The 25,826-nt window shown below is 41.0% G+C and overlaps 1 protein-coding gene across 1 annotated transcript in view; it reads right to left on the bottom strand.

The window, feature by feature from the left end:
* LOC127570201 (tyrosine-protein phosphatase non-receptor type 3-like) overlaps window positions 1-25,826 on the bottom strand; it is a 143,986-nt gene that overhangs the window by 117,890 nt on the left and 270 nt on the right.

Below are 25,826 nucleotides of genomic sequence, written 5' to 3'. Positions count from 1 at the left end.
CTCTCAGGATTCTCCTTTACCTTATCTGACAAGGATATCTCATGCCATCCTGATTTCCTTCTTAAATGTACTCCTACATTCCTTGTACTCCTCAAGGCATTTGCTTGATCTCAGCTGCCCATCACTGATGAATGCCTCTTTCCCCCCCTGACAAGACCCTTAAAGTTCCTCATCAGCCAGGTTTCCCTAATCCTGCCAGTCCTGCCCTTCACACAAAGAGGAACATGTTGGTCCTGAACTCTCCCCATCTTACTTTTAAAAGCCCCCACTTGCCAAACGTCCCTTTACCCACAAAGGGCCTCACCCAATCAACCGCAGCAAGTTCCTGTCTAATGCCATCAAATTTAGGACTTTAATGTGCACCAGTCCTATCTCTTTCCATTTTTAAAACTAATAGAATTATGGTCACTGGTCTCGAAGTGCTCCCCCACTGACACTTCAGCACTTGTCCAACCTCATTTCCCAATAGGAAGTCAAGTGTTGCCCCCTCTCTAGTAGGACCTACTAGATATTACTTGAGAAAAATTTCCTGGACACAATTAAAGTCTGCCCCATCCAAACCCTTAGCACCATGGCTGTCCCAGTCAACATTAGGGAAGTTAAAATCACTTACTTATTATTCCTACAACTATCTGCGATCTACCTACACATTTGCTCTTCTAATTCCTACTGACTATTGGGTGGTCTAAAGTACAACTCAAAAGCGATCACTCCATTCTTATTTCTAAGTTCTCCCCATATGGCCTCACTGGATGATCCCCTAGGAATATCCTAAGTAGTACTGTGATATTCTCCCTAATCAAAATCACAACTTCTCTTCCTCTCTTGCCTCCACCTCTATCATGCCTGTGGCACCTGTAGCCCAGAATATCAAGCTGTCAGTTTTGCCCATCCCTTAAGTTTCTGTAATAGCCATAATATCCCAGTTCCATGTGCCTATCCATGTCCTGAGTTCATCTGCCTTACATGTGAGGTTTTCTGCATTAAAAAAAATGCAGTTTGGCCTATCGGATCTTCCTTGCTTCATGTCCTGCCTATTGGACTTGCTTGGTTTAATTTCTATGTTTGCCTTAACTTTCGCATACTTGAGGTGCTGCACTTTGGGAGATCAAATGTAAAGGGAAAATGTAAATGGCAGGACCCTTTTCAGCATCAATGTTCAGTGGGATCTTGGGGTCCAAGTCCACAGCTTCCTGAAATAGGTTGATAGGGTGGTAAAGAGGGCCTATGCCATGCTTGCCTTTGTTAGTCCAGGCACAGTTCAAGAATCAGGATGTTATGTTGCAGCTTTACAAAACTCTGATTTGGCAACATCTGGAGTATTGCATTCAATTCTGGTCGCCCCATTATAGGAAGGATGTGGCTTTGGAGACCGTGCAGAAGAGGTTTATCAGGATGCTGCCTGGATTAGAGGGCATGTGCTACATGGAGAATTTGGACAGATTTGTTTTTTTTCTCTCTGGAGTGGTGCAGGCTGAGGTGCATAGATAGTGCAGACAGGTAGTACCTTCCCCCCCCCCACCCCCCCCCCCTCCAAGGGTTGAAACGTCTAATACTATTAAACATTAGCATATTTAATATATACATTAAACATATATAAATATATTATATGATGTGTATACATACAACGTATATTTATGAGAGTGTTCATTTAAGGTGAGAGGGTGCAAGTTCAAAGGAGATATGCAGGACAAATTTTTTTTTAAACAGAGTGGTGGATGCCTGGAACGCGCTGTCGGGGGTGGTAGTGGAGACAAATAGTGGTGTTTAAGAGGCTCTTAGATAGGCACTGAACGTATACAGAATGGAGGGATATGGACATTGTGTGGGCAGAAGGGATTCGTTTACTTAGACATTTAATTACAAGTTTAATTAGTTTGGCACAACATCATCGGCCAAAGGGCCTGTTCCTGTGCTGTACTGTTCTATGTTCTACGTTCTAAATTGTATTCTAATTCACAGAACTTGGCTTCTTTCTAGAAAGCAGCCACCCAAATCACAAGCAGTAAAGATGCCAGAGATTGATTTCATACCTGAAGTATGGTTCCATGTGAGTTAACTGAAGGCAGAGTCAAATCACTTTGGATTTAGCCTGCTGCCTGCCTTCATTTCCTCAAGTCAGTTGTGGAGGACCATATCAGCTGACACACCACCCTTTGGAGTCAGGCACAGAAAGCAAAGCAAGGCCTCATAAAGTATACTGCATACAAACCATGATACCCTGCTCCAGAATGCTCCAACAGTCCGTCTGAAGATAAGGCTCTGGGTGAGCCTAACCATTTCAAAGCTGGGAGGCATTGTTTATATTTTTAAATATCAGAAACTTTTAATAATTATTAAAACTGCTGTTAACTATTTAAAAATAAGAAAGTATTTTATGAAAACATAATACATAACTAACTTACTTTTTCCACCTAGCCTCCAGCTCAGGAATCCCCACTCATAATAGGCTGGCATTGGATCATCAAGGTGGTTTTCCCAGTGTAATGCTGGAAAAATCCTAGCATGTTTGCACTCTGCCACTGGACTCCACGTGGAGTTCAGCAATGAAGCTTCACAACAAATGCAATAACATCAGGCATTCAGTTCATTTCAAAGTGATACTTTCTCCACCCAACTCTGGAATCTGAGAGCACATAAATCGGTTGAAATTTTCAACCATTTTTAGCCACATTTCCAAGGCTGCCTACCAATTTTTCTGGCTGTAATTTCAGGCAAGCCAATGAAATTGCAGCTAGAGTCTTGGAGGTGCAAGTGCAAGCTACATTTTACTCCTGATATTAAAAAATACTGACTCACCCAAACCTTAATGAAAACAGGAAGATTCGCATACACCTCCAACAACCTTATTTACTGCATTCGCATCTGGCCTTTTCTACATTAACATGACCAAACATAGACTACGCGACTGTTGTGCGGAATACCTGTGTTCTGTCAGTGACAGTCATCCTGACCTCCCGATTGCATGCCATTTCAACTCCCCTTCCCATTCACACACTGACCGGTCTGTCCTCACCTTTTTCCACGGCCAGAGTGAGGCCAAACGCAAACTAAAGAATGCTACCTCATTTTCCACTTGGGTAGTCTAAAACGCAATGGTATGAACATTGAATTTTCCTGCTTCAGTCAGCCTACACTCCCTATGCTCCTTTCTTTCTCCTTCTGATCCACACATGTTCTCCCAGCATCCCCCACATGGTTCCATCTGCCTCACCCACACACTATACCTGCCAGGTCTCCTATCCCCCTCTCCCAACTGGTTTCCATCTGCTCATTATCCCTCCCTTATCTGCAGCTACTAATCACCTTCTTTATTTATCAGATTCCAGCATCTGCAGCCTTTTATTTCCACTGATCACCTTCCAGCCTCTGTCTCTACTTCCACCCTTCCCTGCCCCCACCTGCCCTATTTTTTCCTCTCTCCTTACCTGTCTCTACCCATCACCCACCAGCCACTGTCTCCCAATTCCACACCTTCCCCCCCCCCAACCCCCCCGCCACCTACCCATCATCCCTCTCCTCACCTGGTTCCACCTTTCACCTGCCAGCCCATGCCTCGCCCCTCCCTCTCACCTTTTTATACTGGTCATCTCCCCTCTACAATCTTAATCAGTACAGCGTCTTGACCCAAAACTTTGACTACCCCTCTTCCTCCACAGACACTGCCTGACCTGCGAAGTATCTCCAGTGGTTTGTTTTTTGCGGCAGATGGTATAGTGACAGACTTTGAATCAATGACACAGGCAGAGAAAGGGCATAATGAAATTCACATATATGAATGGAAGGAAACCAGGGAAAGAAGGTAACAATGCAAATAAAGAAGGTGGTGCCATTTGAGAAATGGTAATTATATTGAAACAGCATCATCCTGGACAAGTGAGCTCAAATAGGATTATTGGAGTTCAACTGGGCACGTGTGTGATCTCGCTCAAATGTTCATCAAATCTTGCATCAAGAGATGCATGACACACACTGAGTGCACACATTCCAGGTGTGTTTGCCATGAATGCTGTCTGAGGTAAGAATTATGCACTTACTGGCATAAAATCATTGTGGTTACTTGTGTCCACATTGTTTCCTTACCTGATCCCCATCACCTCCAATGCTGAACAGAATGATTTCAGCAACAACCTCTACTTTGCAGGAGACAGTAGTTGTTGGAAAAGATCTAGAAATATCCCAGCTGGAGGGCAGAATTATCATAAAAATATTAGCCAAATTGTTGTCACTCTATATGCATTTTAATTGTCAACATTCTCACAAAAAAAACACACTGAGGGGTGTTCTGATAGAGGTATACAAGATCATGAGGGGCATAGACAGGGTAAAAGCACAGTCTTTTTCCCCAGGGAGGAGGTGCTAAAAACAAGAGGGCATAGGTTTAAGATCAGAGGCAAGAGATTTAAAAGGGACATCAGGGGCAGCTTCTTCACACAAAAGGTGGTGCGTATTTGGAATGAGCTGCCAGAAATAGTGGTTGAGGCAGGCACATTAGCAATGTTTAAAAGCTATCTAGATAAGTACATGGATAGGAGAGATTTAGAGGGCTATGGGCCAAATGTGGGCAGATGGGACTAGCTCGCTGGGCAACACAGTTGGCATGGACGAGTTGGGCCGAAGGGCCTGTTTCCATGCTGTAAGACTCTAAAGAATCCTCTTTTTTTAAAAAAAGGAACAAACACTTTACAATAGGACAAAAATAGTCCCAGGCAACCACATGCTCCATACACAAAGTGAACATTCTATTGGGGGGTGGGGGGGAGAAATAACTTCAGTGTGTCTAAAAATATTAAGTATCCAGATTTAAAAAACATTTATTTCATTCCATTACACATCTTTATCACAGTAACCATATCAACATCAAGTACAGGAATGCAGTAGATCGTAAGAAACCTATTTTTCAGATGAAATTTTGTCTGATTAAAGACCATTGCAAACAAGGCAAGAGCACAAGACTCAACAGCATTGTGCCATACATCCTCAATTAAACTTTCCTGTCCATTCCCCATATCCTTCACTGCCTTATGGTCCAAAAAGCTAGCATGGCCTTTAATACATTCAATCATTTGGCCTCCATGTCTCTGGGATGCATGAAGATGGGGAGAAATTTTTCTTCATCACAACTTTTTCCTGAAATTGTCTAATTCAAGATTCTGCAGTAAGGGGAAATATTCTATCAGTATTGGTATCTTGTCAAAGTCCCTTAGGATCTTGTATTTCAACAAGATCACGTCATCCTTCTAAAAACTTGGTCCATTGACTCAATTGATCGTTGTAAAAGCATTCATCCAGGAAGGTTTTGGCGAGTAGGGTTAAGGAGAATCCCAAGGCTTTTATCACATATGTGAAGAGCAGAAGGATGACGAGAGTAAAGGTAGGACCGATTAGACACAAAGGTGGGAAGATGAGCCTGGAAGCTGTGGAAGTGGGTGAGGTTCTCGATGAATACGTCACTTCAGTATTCACCAAAGAGAGGGGCCTTGATGACGCTGAGGACAGTGTTGGTAAGGTTAATGTTTTAGAGCACATAGGTATATCAAGAGAGAGGACGTGTTGGAGCTGTTAGAAAATATTAGGACAGATAAATCCCCGGGGCCTGACGGAATATTCCCCAGGCTGCTCCGCGAGGCGAGGGAGGAGTTTGCTGAACCGTTGGCTAGGATCTTTGAGTCCTCTTTGTCCACAGGAATGGTACCAGAGGATTGGAGTGTGGCAAATGTTGTCCCCTTATTCAAAAAAGGTAGTAGGGGTAGTCCAGGGAATTACAGACCAGTGAGCCTTATGTCTGTGGTGGGCAAGCTGCTGGAAAGAATTCTGAGATATAGGATCTATGAGCATTTAGAGAATCATGGACTGATTAGGGACAGCCAGCATGGCTTTGTGAAGGGCAGATCATGTCTCACAAGCCTGATAGGGTTCTTTGAGGAGGTGACCAGGAAGATTGATGAGGATAGTGCAGTAGATGTGGTCTACATGGATTTTAGTAAGGCGTCTGACAAGGTTCCACATGGTAGGCTTCTTCAGAAGGTCAGAGGGCATGGGATGAAGGGAGGCTTGGCTGTGTAGATTCAGAATTGGCTTGCCTGTAGAAAGCAGAAGGTTGTGGTGGAGGGAGTGCATTCAGATTGGAGGGCTGTGACTAGTGGTGTCCCACAAGGATCGGTTCTGGGACTTCTACTTTTCGTGATATTTAATGAATTGGATGAGGGGGTGGAAGGGTGGGTTAGCAAGTTTGCAGATGACACAAAGGTCAGTGGTGTTGTGGATAGTGTGGAGGACCATCGAAGCTTGCAGAGGGATATTGATAGGATGCAGAGCTGGGTTGAGAAGTGGCAGATGGAGTTCAATCCGGAGAAGTGTGAGGTGGTACACTTTGGAAGGACAAACTCCAAGGTGGAGTACAAGGTTAATGGCAGGATTTTGGGTAGTGTGGAGGAGCAGAGGGATCTAGGGGTTCACATCCACAGATCACTGAAACTTGCCTCACAGGTGGATAGGGTAGTTAAGAAAGCTTATGGGTTGTTAGCTTTCATAAATCGTGGGATTGAATTTAAGAGCCACGAGGTAATGATGCAGCTCTACAAAACTCTGGTTAGACCGCACTTGGAGTACTGTGTCCAGTTCTGGTCGCCTCATTATAGGAAGGATGTGGAAGCGTTGGAATGGGTGCAGAGGAGATTTACCAGGATGCTGCCTGGATTGGAGAGAAGGAGAATGAGGGGAGACATGATAGAGGTATACAAAATATTAAGAGGAATAGATAGAGTAGACAGCCAGCGGCTCTTTCCCAGGGCACCAATGGTCAATACAGGAAGGCATGGCTTTAAAGTAATGGGTGGGAAGTTCAAGGGAGATATCAGAGGGAGGTTTTTCACCCAGAGAGTGGTTGGTGCATGGAATGCGCTGCCTGGGGTAGTGGTGCAGGCAGATACGTTGGTCAAATTCAAGAGATTGTTAGATAAGCGTATGGAGGAATTTAAAATAGGGGGATATGTGGGAGGAAGGGGTTAGATAGTCTTGGGCGTGGTTTAAAGGTCAGCACAACATGGTGGACCGAAGGGCCTGTATTGTTCTATGGTTTCTAATAAATGTATTGAACCATTTCTGAATAAACTCCAAAGTAAATCCTTTCTGGAAAAAAAATGACCAAAACTGAAAACACTACTCCAGGTGTTGTCTCACTAATACCCAGTATAGTTAAAATAAGACTTCCCTACCTTTGTACTCCATCACTCTTGCATTCCATTCATCTTCTCAATTACTTGCTCACCTTCCAATTCTAACTCTGTATTTCAAAGACACCCAGATCCCTCTGTACAGCAGGATTCTCCGATCCACAATGATCTTAACTTCACCACAGTTTGGCACACATTTTCATACTTCCGCAGTTTCCTATCACATGACCAGAAAGATTGGTCTACTGTAGGTATACAAAATTGTTATGACTTTGCACTCACTGCCAGATGGATCAAATCCAACTGTTTTGCACTCAGCATTAAAAAATCCTGGACCAACACCCACCCTTACATAGTGATCCTCCATTAGGCCCTCTGAGTCACCGATGACCATTTTAAGAGCCAGGTGTAAACTTAAGTCAATTTAATTCATTGTGTAGGCTTTTTTTTGCAGCAACACAAAGTAATCACAAAAGAATCCTGCATGATATTTACTTTTATGCTATGACTTTAAAAAGGAAAACACATATATTCTTCCATATGCACTATAGAAGTTATACATATTAGATCTTCAGACTACAAAAATCACCACTTTGGGATGGCAAATTATGTAAGACTACAAAGAGACAAAAATATTTAAATTTGGTAATAGTAAAGGGATTTGATAAAAGGCACAGTAAGAGCAGTTTTAAATAAATTAGAATATGGTAAATATATTTAAGTAGATTTAAGATAAATGATTTGGATACAAGCAGATACAGTATTAAAAGTTGCAATGGATTATAAAGAAAAAAGATTTAATATTAAATATAACAATTTACCTGCCATTGGTTCCCACTAAGTACTTGAAAACTGTAATATCTGTGAATAGTCCTGTCACAACAGAAGTGCCAGAAATAAAACTGCTTAGTTGTGTAGTGCTTCTAGAAAGTATATTCTCTAACTGCATTAGTATCTGAATGCTACTCTTAAGTTTTCCTGTTAATCCTTAGCATGCGCAGTAACTTGGAGAGTAAAATCTCATTACTTTTTCATATAAAATTACAGGCATGAAGATGGATCCATCCAATGGAAGTAACTTTTGACCAATTTTCATAACCCTTAGAATTATTAAGCAAAGCCAAAATGAATATTTAAAATGTTGGTGAACCTTTTAAACAGGCATGGTCAATGATTAACATCACTTTAAGAGAAAATGATAACTATGAATGAAAATTGCATATGAAGCAAAGGCTTAGAAGACAGTACCCAGCAGCAGATGAGCTGAGATGGGTGGAATGAATGTTGATAGATAATTTTTGCTTTGGAAAAACTAGCCAGAAGCAACAAGGGCTTTTGAGGGATTCTTGTGATTTGTTTTGCAACATTATGTCAAAGATACTAGGAAAAGGCACCAGAAAAATGGAGTGAGATACATGGTAGTAACTTGTCATAACATTGTCAGTTTGGGAAGTGGAGGCATTTTTAGATGGGGATGCTTTGGCAAGCTGCAAAATGCAACTATGGCATAATCATGTTTCACTCATAGCCAGGATGCCCAAATTAGTTGTCCATATAAACAGCCAAGGGTAATAAAAGCAAAAAAAAAACAAATAAAAGGCAAGAAAGTTGAGACTGACTACCATAAACAATAGTCAAGATTATTGTAGCCAATTTTGGGCAAACTTTTGAGTAGATGCAAAGGAATAAGAAAGAAGACCAGTAGATTATGTTTTTTTGCTCTCCTTCAAACAGTGACAATCACAGAGGAAATCTGACAGAGATCACCAATGTTTTTGGTTGAGTAAATATGGAAAACAAAGGTTCAAACTAATTGACAAAAGAGATTACATGAAAAAAGACATGCTAGTTGATAGGTAATTGGCCACTGCAAATTATCCTTTGTGTGTCAGTGAGCAGAAGAACTTGGGGAGAGTTGATGAGAATGTAGGGAGAATAAAAAGAAAGGGGATTAGTGTAAGTAGGTGGTCAGTGCAGATGCGGTGGGCTGTAGGGCCTGTTTGCATACTTTATCTATGACTCTATGATACTTACAGTCCAATTTTAGCTAACTTCTCACTTCTGGCAAAACACAAAATCTTCACTCCATTTTGACATGCACTGTATTTTGTCATCAGTAAAACACCCTCACACAGTTCTTCAATCGAATGCAAACTCTAGTGAAAATGCATTCCTCATTTTTTCTTTGAATATGGTCCCTTGAGTTCAAGGATGACTTCTTTGCACTCCAGTTGTATGGATTCTGAGGTGACTGATAAGGCTAATGTTGGACCCACAGACTCTACCACAGATGGAACAGGAAGTGTCTGATAGGATAGACAGGTGGGCAGCTCATGAGATAGTGCACTAAATCTGCCATTTATGCTTATTAATGGATATTTTAAAATAATTTAGAATTAGTTAGTGATGACTCCATCTTAACACTAAAAGTTTGCTTTAATTATTAAAATGAAGAACATTTAATCCGCATTATCCAACAGAACCGTGTTTCAATGTTTGTCAACAGAGTACATTGTACATAGAATATTAAATTGAAAATCTGATGAATGGGGAAAATTGGAACAAATGGAGGTAGTATCTGATTTACACCTCCAACGTTGGTGGTCTCTAATGCAAGCTTGAACCAGTAAATACTTATAATTCTGTCCAATTCTTCAATGTTCAGTGCAAGTCACTGTGCAAATATATATTTAAAAAGAAGTCTTATTATATAAATTCAATATGGCACAACACAACAGATACTACACACATAAATGAGTTCCAACCTGAAGTTGCAACACAGGACATCATGCATGCCAAACAGCAGAAACAACTTGCAACATACAGAACCAAGCAATCCCACAATCAACAGATCAGATAAAAGTTCTGCAGTCCTGCCACATCTAGTCATGAAAAGTGGTGAACAATTATGTAACCAAACAGAAAGAAGATGCTCTAAGAACATTCCCATCCTCAACAAGGCAAGGACCGGCATGACTGCTGAAGGACAAAACATTTACTAGCATTTTCAGCCAGAAGTGCAAGTGGATGATCAACCTCAGACTTCCTCCCAGAGATCCTCACCATCATAGAAGCCAGTCTTCAGGCAATTTAATTCACTCCACATAACATCAAGAAGCTGCTATAGTGCCAAACAACACTCTGGGGTGGTACTGATGAGTAGTGCTCCATGACTCTAGCCAAGCTATTTCAATACATTTACACAAGTGCCATCTAGCTAACACTGTGGAAAATTGCCTAGGTTTGTCCAGTCTACAAAAAGTTCCAGCTAATTACCACCTAAGCTACTCTCAAAGAGTAAGGCATCAAGACATCCTGGCAAAACTGAAGACAATGGGCATCATAAAGGTAAAGAATCCAATGGTTGGAGTCATACTACAAACTAAGGAAGTTGGTTGTGGTTATTGGAGGTCAATCATCCCAGCCCCAGGAGGTTACTCAAATTCCTCACAGTGCTGTTCTCAGTACAACTATCACTAGCTGCATCATCAAGGACATTCTTCCATTCTAAGGTCAGAGTGAGACGTTTGCTGATGAGTGCACGACGTTCATTTTTATTCACAACTCTTCAGCTTTTGCAAACAGCAAGGCAATATTGATATATGACAATAATGTTTGTACCACACATGCCAAGCAATTTCCATCTCCAACAAGGATTTAACCACCTACCCTTGGTACTCAATAGTATTAGTATCATTGAGTCCCACACCAACACCCTCAGGAAATGGCATTAACCACATACTCAACTGGACTAGACACACAAGTACTGTGTCTATTGGTGATGTAGGAGATGCTTGACTAGATAGATGGAAAAACAGAGTGTGAGGTGGTATACACCTTTTGCTGGGCTTCCATGTAATCTGAAGAGACTCAAAAGTTCTCAGTACCATCCTGAATGCTCCTTCTCCATTTTGAACAATCAAGGGCCAGATATTCTCACAGATCAGGGAAGATGCTTCATTTTTTTTTCAGGAGGCTTTGATAACATCCTTGAAGCATTTCCTGTCCTCTTAACAAATTCTTACCTTGATACATAGAATAGAGTTCCTAGTTTGGTTTGTGAATCATGTGGGCTGGTCAGAGTCAACTAATCAGAGCCTCTGTGCTTGGGAGATAAGCCTGGGAGAGGACACCTTCTGTCACTGGAACATTTTGTATTTGATTCATTACCCTATGAAGATATAACTGGCTTGCATAGCCTCAAAATGCACTGAAAAACAACTGGAGTCATCTTCCCAACTCAACTAAAAATGGCCAATAGGTGCTAGCTTTTCCACAGCATTATGGATGAACAAGAACAGAATTAATAGATTAAATCAACACACACAAAAGGCTGGAGGAACTCAGCAGGTCAAGCAGCATCAATGCAGGGAAATAAACAGTTGACATTTTGGATTGAGACCCTTCATCAGGATTGGAAAGGAAGGCGGCAAAAGCCAGAATAAAAAGGTAGGGGGAGGGGGAGGAGCACGCTGGCAGCTGATAGGTGAGTCCAGGTGAGAGGGGGAAGGTATGTGGATGGTGGAGGGGGGATGAAAGGGAATGATGTGAGAAGTTAGGAAGTGATGGATGGAAGAGGCAAAGGGCTGAAGGAGGAATCTGATAGGAGAGGACAGTAGACCATGGAATAAAGGGAAGGAGGTGGGGAACCAGAGGGTCGTGATGGCAGGGAAGGGGAAGGAGAAGGGGTGAGGGAGCCACAGGAATGAGAGAAAACAAAGGGGGGGGGGGGAAGGAAAGGGAAAGCAGAGGGGAGTGGTTACCGGAAGTTAGAGAAGTTGATGCCGTCAGGCTGGAGACTACCAAGACAGAATACAAGGCATTGCTCCTCTAACCTGCATCTGGCCTCAAAGTGGCAGTAGAGGTGGCCATGGATAGACCTATCAGTATGGGAATGGGAAGTGAAATTGAAATTGAAATGGCTGGCCACCGGGAGATCCTGGCTATTGTGGCAGACAGAGCGAAGGTGCTCAATGAGGCAGTCACCCAATCTGCATCAGGTCTCACTGATGTAGAGGAAGCCACACTGGGAACAATGTATACAATAAATGACACTCTCAGATTCGCAGGTGAAGCACTGCCTCACCTGGAAGGACTGCCTAGGGCCCTGAATGGTGGTGTGGTAGTGAGGGAGGTGGTGTAGGGCAGATACAACATTTTGAACAATTACAGGGATAAATGCCGGGAGGGTGATCAGTGGGGAGGCACAAGTGGACAAGGGAGTCATAGAGAGAGCAATCCTTGCAGAAAGCGGAGTTGGGGGTGGGGGAGGGGGAAAGGAGAAGAGGGGAACATGTGCCTGGTGATGGGGTCCCAATGAAGATGGTAGAAGTTGTGGAGAATGAGGTGCTGGATGCAGAGGCTCGTGGGCTGGTTGGTGAGGACGTGGAACCCTATCCCTGTTATGTCGGGGTGGGGGGGGGGGAAAAGAGTGGGCTGAGGGCATCATTCCCTTTCATCCCCCGTCTCCCACCACCTTCCTTCCCCTTCTCACATAATCACACGTCAGCTTGTGTTCCTCCCCCTACTTTTTTATTCTGGCTTCTGCCCTTATCCTTTCCAGTCCTGATGAAGGGTCTCAACCCGAAATGTCAACTGTTTATTTCCCTCCATAGATGCTGCCTGACCTGCTGAGTTCCTCTAGCATTTTGTGTGTGTTTTGCTCCAGATTCCAGCATCTGCAGAATATTTTGTCTCTCCAAAGTAGATTAAGTCAATGGGCAAAATTGTGGCAAACAGTTTTTTTTACACTTTGTACAAGATAGATCATTCGAATGTAAAATGAGTAAAGAGGTAAACAGTGAAGGTTTTGGGAAGGGAAGAACACTATGAAATAAGATGGACAGGGACAGAAAATAGTCAAAATGCATATTGGAGCACTGGCCATTATATCACCGTGGACAGAACTTCTGTGACAGAACTGTAAAGCCATGGTAGCAGCTGAGATGGAGCAGTGCCTCAGCCTTGGTTACAATGGAGATTTAACTCCTTGTTCAGGCTTCAGTCTTGTAAATTACAATGAGAAATTATACAAGCATTATGTTGCCTGGAACTTCAAAGGAATCACTTGAAGTTTTCAAGACATTATGGGAAATGGGCATGGCACCCAAAGTATTTCTGTTTTGTTAGAGTCTAGGACAAGGGGACCTGGTGTAAAAGTCAGAGGCAGGCGTCTCAGGAGCTAATTTACTCTTCTAATTACAAAAATGAAATAGAAGTTAGAAATTCAAATACAAAAAATAATTTATGTTAGGTCAATTGTTAAATCCAGCAATTTCATACTTGAAAGTTACATTAACCAAAGTTATTAAGAGATATGGGGCAAGAACATGTATGGTGTTTGATCTCAAATCAGTTTCAATTTCATTGGGGACTAAATGGATGACTTTTATTGTGGCTATAAGGTTCCATTTTATGGACTAACATGGACTAAAAGGAATGCAGGCATTGATTATAGCATCCTAGCCGAATGTTTATCACTCTACAGTCCAAAAAGTACCTTCCAAATACGGCCATTCCTCAATTTACAAAAGGAATGCATTCCTGTTAAATATTTCATTAATTCCAAAAGGCTGGGCAAAATGTACTATGGGTGTTTGGTATAGTTTTACACCATTTGTTACAGTGAAAAATAGATTTGCAAGTCAAAGACATGTACCCCAAAAGAGTCAAAATTCGATTTGTTAATTGAAGAATACTTATATAGTCATGCTTGTAATGTAGGAATTGCAACAATCAGTTTAGAGGGGTGCCAGTACTTTAAAAGAAAAATCAGAGATTATGTTGGAACTTTGCTTCCTATTGCCAGCAATAAAAACAAAGAAACATTTTTTTTTGTATCCTTTATGGCTACAAACCAAATATTGCTATGTTTACTGGAAAAACATCTAGTTCATAATCCTCTGTCAGTGTGGCCTTGAAATCAAATGCACATCAAGCACTTAACTTGTTAAATGACTTGCTGTTCCAATCATCGACCATCCCTCTACCTCCACAGATGTTGCCTGACCAGCTAAATTCCTCCAGCAGTTTGTGTTTTGCTCCAGATTTAAGCATCTGCAATCACTTGTGTCTCCTTTCCTATATCACATCTCCTTGGAAACCAGAGATTCCAGTCAATGAATGAAAACTCCCCTGCATTCACAAATTTCCTCAACAAAATATGTATAACCACTATGCATTCAAGAATGGAATTGCTGAATAAAGGATGCACAATAGTGTCGTGCAGTTCCACTGTAATATTGTGCTCCTTAGCCCTTTTACCCAACTTTGTGCTCAGAATTAATTGTGTAACTTTGTGCTTGACTCACTCAGCAGCTTTTTATCTTTTCTCCCCCCCAGAGGCAAGGAAAAACAAATAAAACATATTATCCAAAATAAGATGATCAAAGGATGAATTGCAAACCTCCTCTAATTTGTTAAACACATTCACAGTTGATTGATTGTTTCATGCAGTATTACAAAACCAACATTAAATCACATTAATTTACATAGTTCTACTCACATCCCCAAACCCATGAACTTAGTCATTCAAATAATACAGATGCCTGGGATACACATAACCTTTCTGAAAACACAAAACATGCTGTCTGTTTGGCAAGAGGCAAAGAAGCTACCCCTTAGTCATGGTTGAAAAGAACATGCATGCATAATGTTCAGTTTTCACGGCAGTAAAATCAAATATGTAGTTCTTTTAATAGAATAATAATTTAAAAGACAATTCTTTGGAGCACTTTGGCAGCTCTCTTGAAGAGCTTAATCAACTATCTGTCAACACTTTCAATCATGTAACTTTATCCAGGAACACATGCAAGTAGTGCAAGAGTAGTCACTTCTCTCTGATGGATCCAAATTTTGCATCCAAAAATGAAATGGCACAATTTCCACAATAAGTGTTCTCCATAAGACAGGTTTTTCACTGTACCTCAGTATAAATGACAATAATAAACCAATACCAATATATCAAAGAGTTGCCAAAGACAAAAAAGGCTATATAAAAATATATTAAACTCCAATAACCCTCTGATCATTCAAAGATCCCAGTGGCTCAGCATAAATTTGCCTGCATTTCCTTTAAACTCACTAGGGTCCCATTTCCCGTGATCCACTTAAACTCACTTGGTTCTCTGGAAAATATATTATACTACTGTGTAAATCTAAAACACGTTAATTTAAATTTGGGGTATTAATAGGAATAAGATCCAATAGCAACAGAAAATCTGCCAGTGGGCTCCAAAGTCCCAAGCATTTCAGATTAACAGAGTTTTACTGTACTTAACTGAACACAATACTTTACAGTATGACCTGCTTATCAGCTTTGATTACTTAACTATTAACATCATTTTTCTTTGCCCTGCCCTTTGGCTGGACTGGCTTCCTCAGCTGCAAGCTGAGAGGAAGTCCAACAATTTGTATTGCTTCCGAGATTACTCATTTGTGCTGAAAGAAATACGTGAAATAATTATGTTTCTTCTTAAAGCACTGTGGCAGAAATTGCCATAAAAACTTGTTTGTATTTCATGCAATCTCCATTTGTACTGCAGGAATGCTTCATTAAGAAGAGCTGATTGAAGTATCTGTCTGTACACTATTCACACCAAGCCCTTCAATATATCATCCCTGTATTTGCTAACATTCATTCACTCCATAAAAACCCAACTCAAAATTTATAATTCTTATTGAGTTCACATTTCCTCCATGGTCGTCCCTTTCCTTAATTGTGTGATTTCTCCAGGCCTTGCAACATTCCAAGAACTCTTGTTGTTAGTCTATCCCAATTTCTTTCACTCCACCACTACTACCTATCTCTTAACCATCTCAGCAGAGTTCTGGAATTCACTCTGTAAAGCTCCTCAGTCACTCTAGCTTTTATAGATACTCCTCAAAACTTACCTCTTAAATTCACCTTATGCTCACCTACCACCATATCTCCAGTTGTGACCCAATTTCGGCCTACCGCCGTAACAGGTCTACAGCGGACGCCAACTCCCTGGCCCTACACACATCACTGGAGCATCTGGACAGTAAAGACACCTACATCAGACTATTGCTTATTGACTACAGCTCCGCCTTCAATACTATAATTCCAAGCAAGCTCATCACCAAACTCTGAGACCTAGGTCTCAACACTTCCCTTTGCAAACTGGATCCTCAACTTCCTGACCAATAGACCTCAATCAGTAAGGATAGGTAGCAACACCTCCACCACGATTATTCTCAACACTGGTGCCCCACAAGGCTGCGTCCTCAGCCCCCTACTCTACTCCCTATGCACTCATGACTGCGTGGCCAGATCCTACTCTAATTCCATCTACAAGTTTGAGTTGATACCACCATAGTGGGCCAGATCTCAAATAACAATGAGTACAGGAAGAAGACAGAGAGCTTAGTGACATGGTGTCATGACAACAACCTTTTCCTCAATGTCAGCAAAACAAAAGAGCAGGTCGTTGACTTCAGGAAGGGGGGCAGTGCACACACTCCTGTCCAAATCAATGGTGCTGAGGTAGAGAGGTTTGACAGCTTCATGTTCCTAGGAGTGAACATCACCGATAGCCTGTCCTAGTTCAACCATGTAGATCCCACAGCCAAGCAAGCTCACCAGCGCCTCAACTTCCTCAATAAGTTGAAGAAATTTGGCATGTCCTCGTTCACACTCACCGATTTTATCGATCCATCACAGAAAGCATCCCATCTGGATGCATCACAGCTTGGTTTAGCAACTGCTCTGCCCAGGACCATAAGAAACTGCAGAGAGTTGTGGACACAACTCAGCACATCACGGAAACCAGCCTCCCCTCCATGAACTCTGTCCATACTTCTTGTTGCCTCGGTAAAGCAACCAGCAAAATCAAAGACCCTACCCACCCCAGTCATTCTCTCTTCTCCCCTCTCCCATTGGGCAGAAGATACAAAAACCTGAAAGAACATACCACCAGGCTCAAGGACAGCTTCTATCCCACTGTTACAAAACTATTGAATGGTTCCCTAGTATGATAAGATGGACTCTTGACCTCACAATCTACCTGGTTATTACCTTAACCTTATTGTCTACTTGCACTGCACTTTCTCTGTAGCTGTTACACTTTACTCTGCATTCTGTATTGTTTTAACTTGTACTACCTCAATGCAGTGTATAATGAATTGATCTATATGAACGGTATGCAAGACAAGATTTTCATTGTACCTTGGTACAAGTGACAATAATAAACCAATTCCAATTTCAAATATTTTACTAAATATTGGTTCCATTTTATACACTATGCTGGTAATATTACAAAAATTCTAGTTTGTTAAACTGGATTTCCCTTTCAAAAATACAAACTGATTCTGCCTAATCATAAAATATATTAGGTGTTGAGTTATCATTTCTGTAATAATCGACGAGCTTTAACGTTAGGCTAATTGGCCTGTAGTTCCTTTTTCTCAGATATTATACTTGTTGTAAACAGAACCTAGGAATTCACAATCAATGCATCAGCTCTGTAGCCACTTCTTTTAGAATCACAGGATAGAGGCTATCAGGTCGTCAGGGATTTGTCAATGCCTAACCCTTATTGGCTTCCCAGTTACTTTTTCAGTAGTTGTAAATCTTTTAAGTCCATCGCTTTCATGTGTCCATTGGTTACCTATTTTTGGTACGCTTTCACTAACCACTGAAAACTGATGGAAGATACTAGTTCAATGTTCCTGTCATTTCCTGTTCTCTACCTCAGCTTTTAAGGCACCAGTTCTTACTTTTGTATCGCTTTTCCTTTTTACACACTTGCAGAAGTTGTTTTATTTCTTGCTAGTTTACTTGTATTTTTTTTAAACTTTTTTTCTCTGTAACTTTAAAAATTTTTCCAATCTTCAGACCTACAATTCGAGAGGCTGGTCATGGCGTGCATTAACTCCAACCTCCCAGACAACCTCAACCCACTGCAATTTGCCTTCTGCCAAAAGAGGTCTATAGCAGATGCCATCTCCCTGGCCCTACACTCATCTCTGAAGCATCTGGACAGTAAAGACACCTATGTTAGACTATTGTTTATTGACCACAGCTCTGCCTTCAATACTGTAATTCCAAGCAAACTCATCACCAAACTCTGAGACCTGGGACTCCACACCTCCTTCTGCAACTGGATCCTTGACTTCCTGACCAACAGACTGCAATCAGAAAGGATAGGGAACAACACTTCTGCAATGATTATTCTCAACACTGGTGCCCCACAAGGCTGCATCCTCAGCCCCCTACTCTACTCCCTATGCACTCACGACTGCATGACCAGATTCTATTCTAATTCCATCTACAAGTTTGCAGGTGATACCACTGTAGTGGGCTGTATCTCAAATAACGATGTTGGAGTACAGGAAGGAGATAGAGAGCTTAGTGACACGGTGTCATGACAACAACCTTTTCCCTCAATGTCAGCAAAACAAAAGAGCTGGTCATTGGCTTCAGGAAGGTGGGGTGGTGCACATGCTCCTGTCTACATCAACGTTGCTGAGGTTGAGAGGGTTGAGAACTTCAAGTTCCTATGAGTGAACATCACCTGTTTAGGTCCAACCACGTAGATGCCACAGCCAAGAAAGCACACCAGCGCTTCTACTTCCTCAGGAGGCTAAAGAAATTTGGCACATCTCTGTTGACCCTTACCAATTTTTAATTGATGCACCACAGAAAGCATCCTTTCTGGATGCATCACAACTTGGAATGGCAACTGTTCTGCCCATGGCCGCAAGAAACTACAGAGTTGTGGACACAGTACATCATGGAAACCAGCCATGGACTGTCTATATTCCTCACTGCCTTGGTAAAGCAGCCAGCATAATCAAAGACCCCACCCACGCTGGACATTCTCTCTTCTCCCCTCTCCCATCAGGCAGAAGATACAAAAGCCCAAAAGCATGTACCACCAGACTCAAGGACAGCTTCTATCCCACTGTTAAAAGACTATTGAATGGTTCCCTAGTACAATAAAATGATCTCTTGACCTTGCAATCAAACCCCATTATGACCTTGCACCTTATTGTCTACCTACACTGCACTTTCCCTGTAGCTGTTACACTTTATTCTGCATTCTGTTATCGTTTTACGTTGTGCTACCTGTGTTTGTATGAATGGTGTGCAAGATAAGCTTTTCATTGTACCTTGCTACATGTGAGAACAATAAACCAATTCCAGTTCAATTTTATTTACATCGTCCTTTCAATTTAATAGCTTTCATCTTTAACTTCTGTCATTAACCACAGTTGGAACACTTTTCCCACCAAGTTTAAAAATACCTCACTTCACTTATAATTTTGCCATATATGAAAGTGTAAGGTCCTTGTACACTATAACTCGTTTATTCTTTTAAAAGTTTCATTTGATTATTGAAGAGCATCAAATGAGAACAGGCTCTGGAAACAAACTTTCAGATCCTTGGAGTGCTTAATAAACCCAACTAATCTGGACACTGATAATAATGCCACATTACCTTTGCTACATGTCACATTAGTTTAGCAGGCAGTCTAAACAACTGCTGACAACCTCCTCAATAACTTTGTGGATAGAAGACTTGTAAGTGAGCTTTTGTTTTTAAAAACAGGATTCAGTTCTGAAAAGCATGGGAAATAGATGGTTGAAAAAAAATGGCAATGGCAACAAAGATGTGATAAGGAATGCTGGCTGAAAGGATATGTTCCAATAAACCTATCCATTCAACCAGCATATGATGTGAAAAATGTGAGGAATCCACTGGTAGGTGGAGTATTTTTTGTGATGTTGCGAGATTGAAAGGTTTTGGGATCTTCAAAGGAATCTGGGTGACCTATACAAATCACAAGGCTCTGGAGGCCTAGTAGGCGAGTACATTCAAGATCATAATCAAAGATCTATTGATCTTTATGGAAAACAAAGGCTATGGGGATAGTGCAGCAAAGCAAAGGCCACAAAAACTTTCTTCAGGTGTACATGCAAAACACTCATGATCACACCACTAGCAAAACACTGAGGTAAAGATCTGTCTACTGAAGCAAGTTGGGGGGGGGGGGGGGGGGGGGGGGCGGGGCAGCAATTGACCTACTTGCACTTTTATTTCTTACATTGTGTTCTTATGTTGCAAGGCCAAACATGGACAGAGATGAAAGCTACAGAGTTGCTATAACTGCTCAGGAAGTAAATACTGCACAATATGTAGCCTTTTCTGAAAAGTCACATGCTGGAGAACTGGCTGGAACTTCTAACCACTTGCCTCAAAACAGTAAAACACCACCAAGATACAGAGTTATAGGCCCACCAGACCCACCAGACCCACATTGACCATTTATTAATATTAATCTCACTTGCCTGCGTTAATTGCACATCCCTCTCCGCCTTGCTCATTCAAATACTTGTTCAGATGCCTCTTAAATATTGTTACTGTTGCTGCCTCCACCACCTCCTCTGGCAGCTCACCGCAGATACCAAGCACTCTATACACAAAAGTTACCCCTCAGATCCCCTTTAAACCTCCTCCCTCTCACCTTTAACCTATGCCCTTTAGTTTTAGACACCCCTACCCAGGGAAAACAGACTCTGGCTATCTACCCTATTTATGCCTCAATTTTGTTTTGTTTTTACACACTTCTATCATATCACCTCTCAGCCTCCTTTGCTCCAATGAAAAGACACAGCCTATCCAATGTCTCCTTACAACTCGCAGCCTCCAAGGCAGGCAACATCCTCGTGAATCTTTTCTGCACCCTTTCAAGCTTAACCACATCTTCCCTGTAGCAGAAACTGCACACAATATTCCAAGTGTTGCCTACCAATGTTTTGCACAACTATAATATGGCATTCCAATTGTAGTCTATGCCTCGGCGAATGAAAGCAAGCATACCTTATGCCATCTTTACTAACCTGTCCACCTGCGTCACTACTTTCAAAGAAGTATGTACTTGTACCCCTAGGTCTCTGTTTGACATCACTCCCCAAGGCCCTGCTGTTCACTGTGTTCAATTCCATCTGCCATTCCTTTGCCCACTTTCCCAGTTGATCAATATTCTCTTGTAACCTTTGACAATCTTATTCACTGTCCATTGCACAACCTATTTTGGTATCATCTACAAGCTTACTAATCTGCCACCTACATGCTCTTCCAAATTATTAATATACAAGACAAACAACAGAGGACCCAGCACTGATCCCTACAGCACACTGCTGGTCACAGGCCTCCAATCTGAAAAATAAGACTCCACTACCACCCTCTTCCTCCTCCACCAAGCCAATTTTGTATCCAATTGGCTAGCTCACCCTGGATCCTATACAATCTAATCTTCCAGACTAGTCTATCATGCGGGACCTCGTCAAGGGCCTTGCTGAAGTCCACGTTGGCAATGTTTACCGCCCTGCCCACGTCAAGTCCCCTTGGTCACCTCTTCAAAACAAAAATCAGTCAAATTCATCAGGCATAATTTCCTAAGCACAAAGCCATGCTACTATCCCTAATCAGCCCTTGCCTTTCCACAAGCAGCTAACTCGTGTCTCTCAGAATCCCTTCCAATAACCTTCCCACCACCGATGTAAGGCTTTAGCTTCCATGCTTATCCCTGCCGTCCTTCTTAAATGAAGGTAGATATTAGCTATCTTTCAGTCTTCTGATACCTCACCTGTTGTAACTTTGTTTGTCAATGTCTCTGCCATGGCGCCAACAATCTCCTTGCCTGCTTCCCATAATATTCTATATTTTGGACTATTTGAGTCGATGCACCCAAAAGTTACACTTTTAAACAATTTGCTGTAAAAGTAGTTATCACTGGAAGTTTCAATATTTTGAAATGTTTCTGAATATCTCCTAGTGTCATAAAGATTAAATATTTTTGACAGTTTTGGCAGTCGGCGAAGACAGAGAGCATGGCTTAACTGAGATGCCAAAATTTCCCCTGCTGTCAAGAGCAGGATTTGTTCAACCTGCACCACCACCTACCCCCAACCCGAACAGTGTGGTACTTGTATCGTGGAAGGCCCTGCTTGTACTGAGGTTTGGGATGATTTCTTTCAGCAAGTTTCCCCTGGGTGAAATTGCTGACAATATTTTCATTAGTTGTGAGAATGGATAATGCACTGCTGACTACAAATTCTAGACTAATGATCAATACTTACTCCTTCATTTCCTCCAGTTTAATAATGTTGGTCACACTGAAGCCTTCATCTGGGACGTATAGTAAGAAATTATGCAATTAATAAACCAAGCTAATTTCCACTCTCTGAAATTAGGTGCATTGTACAACGTTCATCAATTTAAATTGGTAAATCAAAACTAGACCCAAGAAAGCATGCCATTTAAGTGCATACCTCAGTACTCTACTTCAGTGCAGCATTTGTGGGAAGGAAAAGAAATTTAAGTAAACACCAGCAGTTCCCCATTGCCATTTCTCCAACCTCCACATAACTCTACCCTCACCAAACACCACTACAAGCTTTCATCCTATATAATATATTCACAGGCCACAAAAAGCATTTTCTTCAGTTGTACCAACAAAACACCCATGATCACACCACTAGTTATGGTGGTCATTAAATGCAATGTATTAGAGAAATTACATCCTTATAACATTCTCAGAACATTCCTAGTTTATAGCTAAGGAATTACTTTTTGAAATGCAGACACTTACGTATTCAAATATGACAAACAATTTACAGAGAGGTCCCAGAACAATCTCAGACAACCATTAGCATGGTAATTACCAAAATAAAACCAAGTAGAGTTTTTGTTCAATATCTCCTCTGAAAGATTGTACAATAAACCATTAATACTAACATCAAGGTGTCAACCTAAATGACTGCTCCAACCCTATAAGAGACAAGAATGCTGACAGCTGTGCCCATCTAACTGAGAGAATGAGCTACTCGTTTCAATGTTAATGCGTAAACTTCATTATTATGTTCATAATGTTCAGTGATGCTAAGAGAATAATTTAGGCTGACCACATAGAAATGAAAATGCACACAGGAACTTTCATATATGGTTACATGGAAGAGTAAGTTGCAAGTTTGAATATTGCACCCTTTGCTGACTTTCCTATGTTACAAGAGATGTGTTGAATAGAAGCCAGAAACAATCACACTGGAAAGAAAGGAAAATGGGAAAAAAAACAACACATTATCTGGGCCACTGTGCAGCATCTCCTAGCAACTGAGACATGGTGACAGAACAATGAGAAGGCTTACTTTCAAAAAAGTGAAATAGAATTATTCATATTTAATCCATCATTGGTATTTAATGAAAAATACCAAGAACAAAATGTACATATTTCATACAGTCAGGAACAACATGATACAAAAGTATTTATTTGTAAACCTTTATACAGCATGTTTTCTAAAGATGACTTTAAACACATACATTTAAGTTGACTTATCCTAATTGTGTTATTTCAGCTCAAGTGGTAACATTCTTGCCCAAGTACAAGATTGCAGGTTCATGTCACACTCCAGGAGCTAAGAATAGGAATGCTGAACTGAGGAAATGTATTCTGTTTATATTTTACAAAATGTTGAATACTACTTAAAAGGTCAATGTTTTTAGATGCCGAAGTATACATCAAAAAACTCAACACTCAAATTAAAGAAATGCTAAATTATCAAAATGACCTCTTCAAGAAGGCGGTACAGCATTAACCAAGACAGAGATAAGAAAATGCAGACCAAGCTGAAAGTCTGATAAGGCCTAACAGAGATGCAGAAAAGCATAATGGATTTAAAAAAGATCAGCACCGTATCGAGAGAACCTCTAGGATTTACACTATAAAAGGATCCAAATGGAATCAAAAGTGAGGACAAGTACAGAATCGCTATTCTGTAATAGCAATTCTTCTATTCCTCTAAACAACTTCCTCTAAGTATTTTGAGTAACCCAAAGAGATAACCCAAGATAAGAAAAATTCTTGTTACACAAACTTGATGAAAACATGAATAGGAAATGGCCCTAAATTAATCACAAAGAAATCACAATGGGAGAGGCAGGAGAGTCATGCTTAGGGAGATATTTCATGAGAGTAGAAAGGCCATAGACAATGGCATGGTAAGGGGAGAAATTACACAAAGATGTTTAGGAAGGCAGCAAAATCAGAAATGGGAGTGTGAAGTAATCAATAAAGAGACCTTTAAGGAAAAAGAGGTAAAAAAACTCAAGTTGAGGCTAATTGTCTTAAACAAGTAGGATTTGCATTCGATGAGCCTCTTAAACAAATGCCCTGTCAGAACTATAGGAGACACCAATGTATAACATAGTGATAAAAGTTATGTTGCCATTGTTGTGGCTTTGGAGGGAAAAAAGGAGCCATCAGCTAAGTTTTAATGAAAGCCATGATCTCATTGCAAAAGAACAGACCAGCAAGGAGAAGGGGAAGTGAGATGTAACTCTTTTACATAATCAAAGGAAACAGCCTAGTCAGGTAAATAGGATATCGAGGAGGTTGGTGAGGCTGTCTCCCAAGAAAAAGCACAAAGTAATAAAGTGAGTGAAAGAATAGGGTAGTTGGAGCTTGCTACAAGCAAGCCCTAAAACAGACCTTAAAGAATGCCAATTAAGACACAGACAGTAAACATGGAATTATTCAAGGTAGATTCACACCTTGGATCGCAACTGTAGTAGAAAACCTGGAAATTTGACTCCTACTACAAGCCAATTACTAAATAGAGCAAGACACACCAAACATTAGGAGGATCTACTCCACAGATTTCAGTCCCACCGAAAACATTATTTCCTTCTCACTGATTCTATTTCTCTCCGAGGATGAAACAGGTTGCTCACAACTTTGGGGTCATATTTGACCCTGAGACAAGTTTTCAACCCCAATGTTGCATCATCACCAAACCTGCCTGCATTCACGTCCATACCATCACCTCATTCCACCTTTATCTTAGTTCATGTATTGTTGAAACCCTCATCCTCAGCTTCTTTATCCCCAGACAAGTATTTCAGCACACATCTGGTCACTTCTCACAATCCATTCTCCATAAAATTGATCATTCAAAACTCACTTGTCCTTTTCCAAACTCATTCCAAGTTTTGGCACCTTATCACCTGTGGTCATTGACCTAAATTAATCTCTGGTTGCATAACACAGCAACTCAAATGTTTTGTCCTGGTTTTCAAATTCCTCAATGACCCATCCCTCTTCTTCTCTAACATAGCAACAGCCCAGAAGACTGAAACATCTGCCCTCTGAGACACCTGTGCTTTTCTAGTTTTGACCCTTTATGTATTTCTCCACTAGCAGCATTGTGCCATAATTTGGCAAGACCACAAGATCTGAAATTAACCTCCTTTGTCACCTCTCTTTCTTTATTTAGGGAGACAGGTAAAATTTATGGTCATCTGCCCTAATTAGCCCAATAATTGCCCCAATATAGCTCAGAATCACTCCTATAAAGCAATCTGGAATACTTTACTCTACTCGAAACCTTACACAAAGAAACTGTACACCAAAGAGCAGAAAAGAAAGCCGATTTCATTAGTTATCCAGGGCTTTTTTTTATCCATCCTGGCAAGTAGAGGGAAGATAAATATAACAGAAGACAAAAATTGAAGCTGAATGGACAAGGGGAGGAGATTTATATTACATTTGGTATGGCATAGATTCAGAAAGTTATAGTTTCAATAATTTAATTTAAATTTAAATTTCAATAATTTAAACATGTTAATC

This window comes from Pristis pectinata, chromosome 5 (genome assembly GCF_009764475.1).
Source record: "Pristis pectinata isolate sPriPec2 chromosome 5, sPriPec2.1.pri, whole genome shotgun sequence".
In the NCBI taxonomy this organism is placed as follows: Eukaryota; Metazoa; Chordata; class Chondrichthyes; order Rhinopristiformes; family Pristidae; genus Pristis; species Pristis pectinata.
This window is presented reverse-complemented; position numbering and strand designations above follow the sequence as displayed.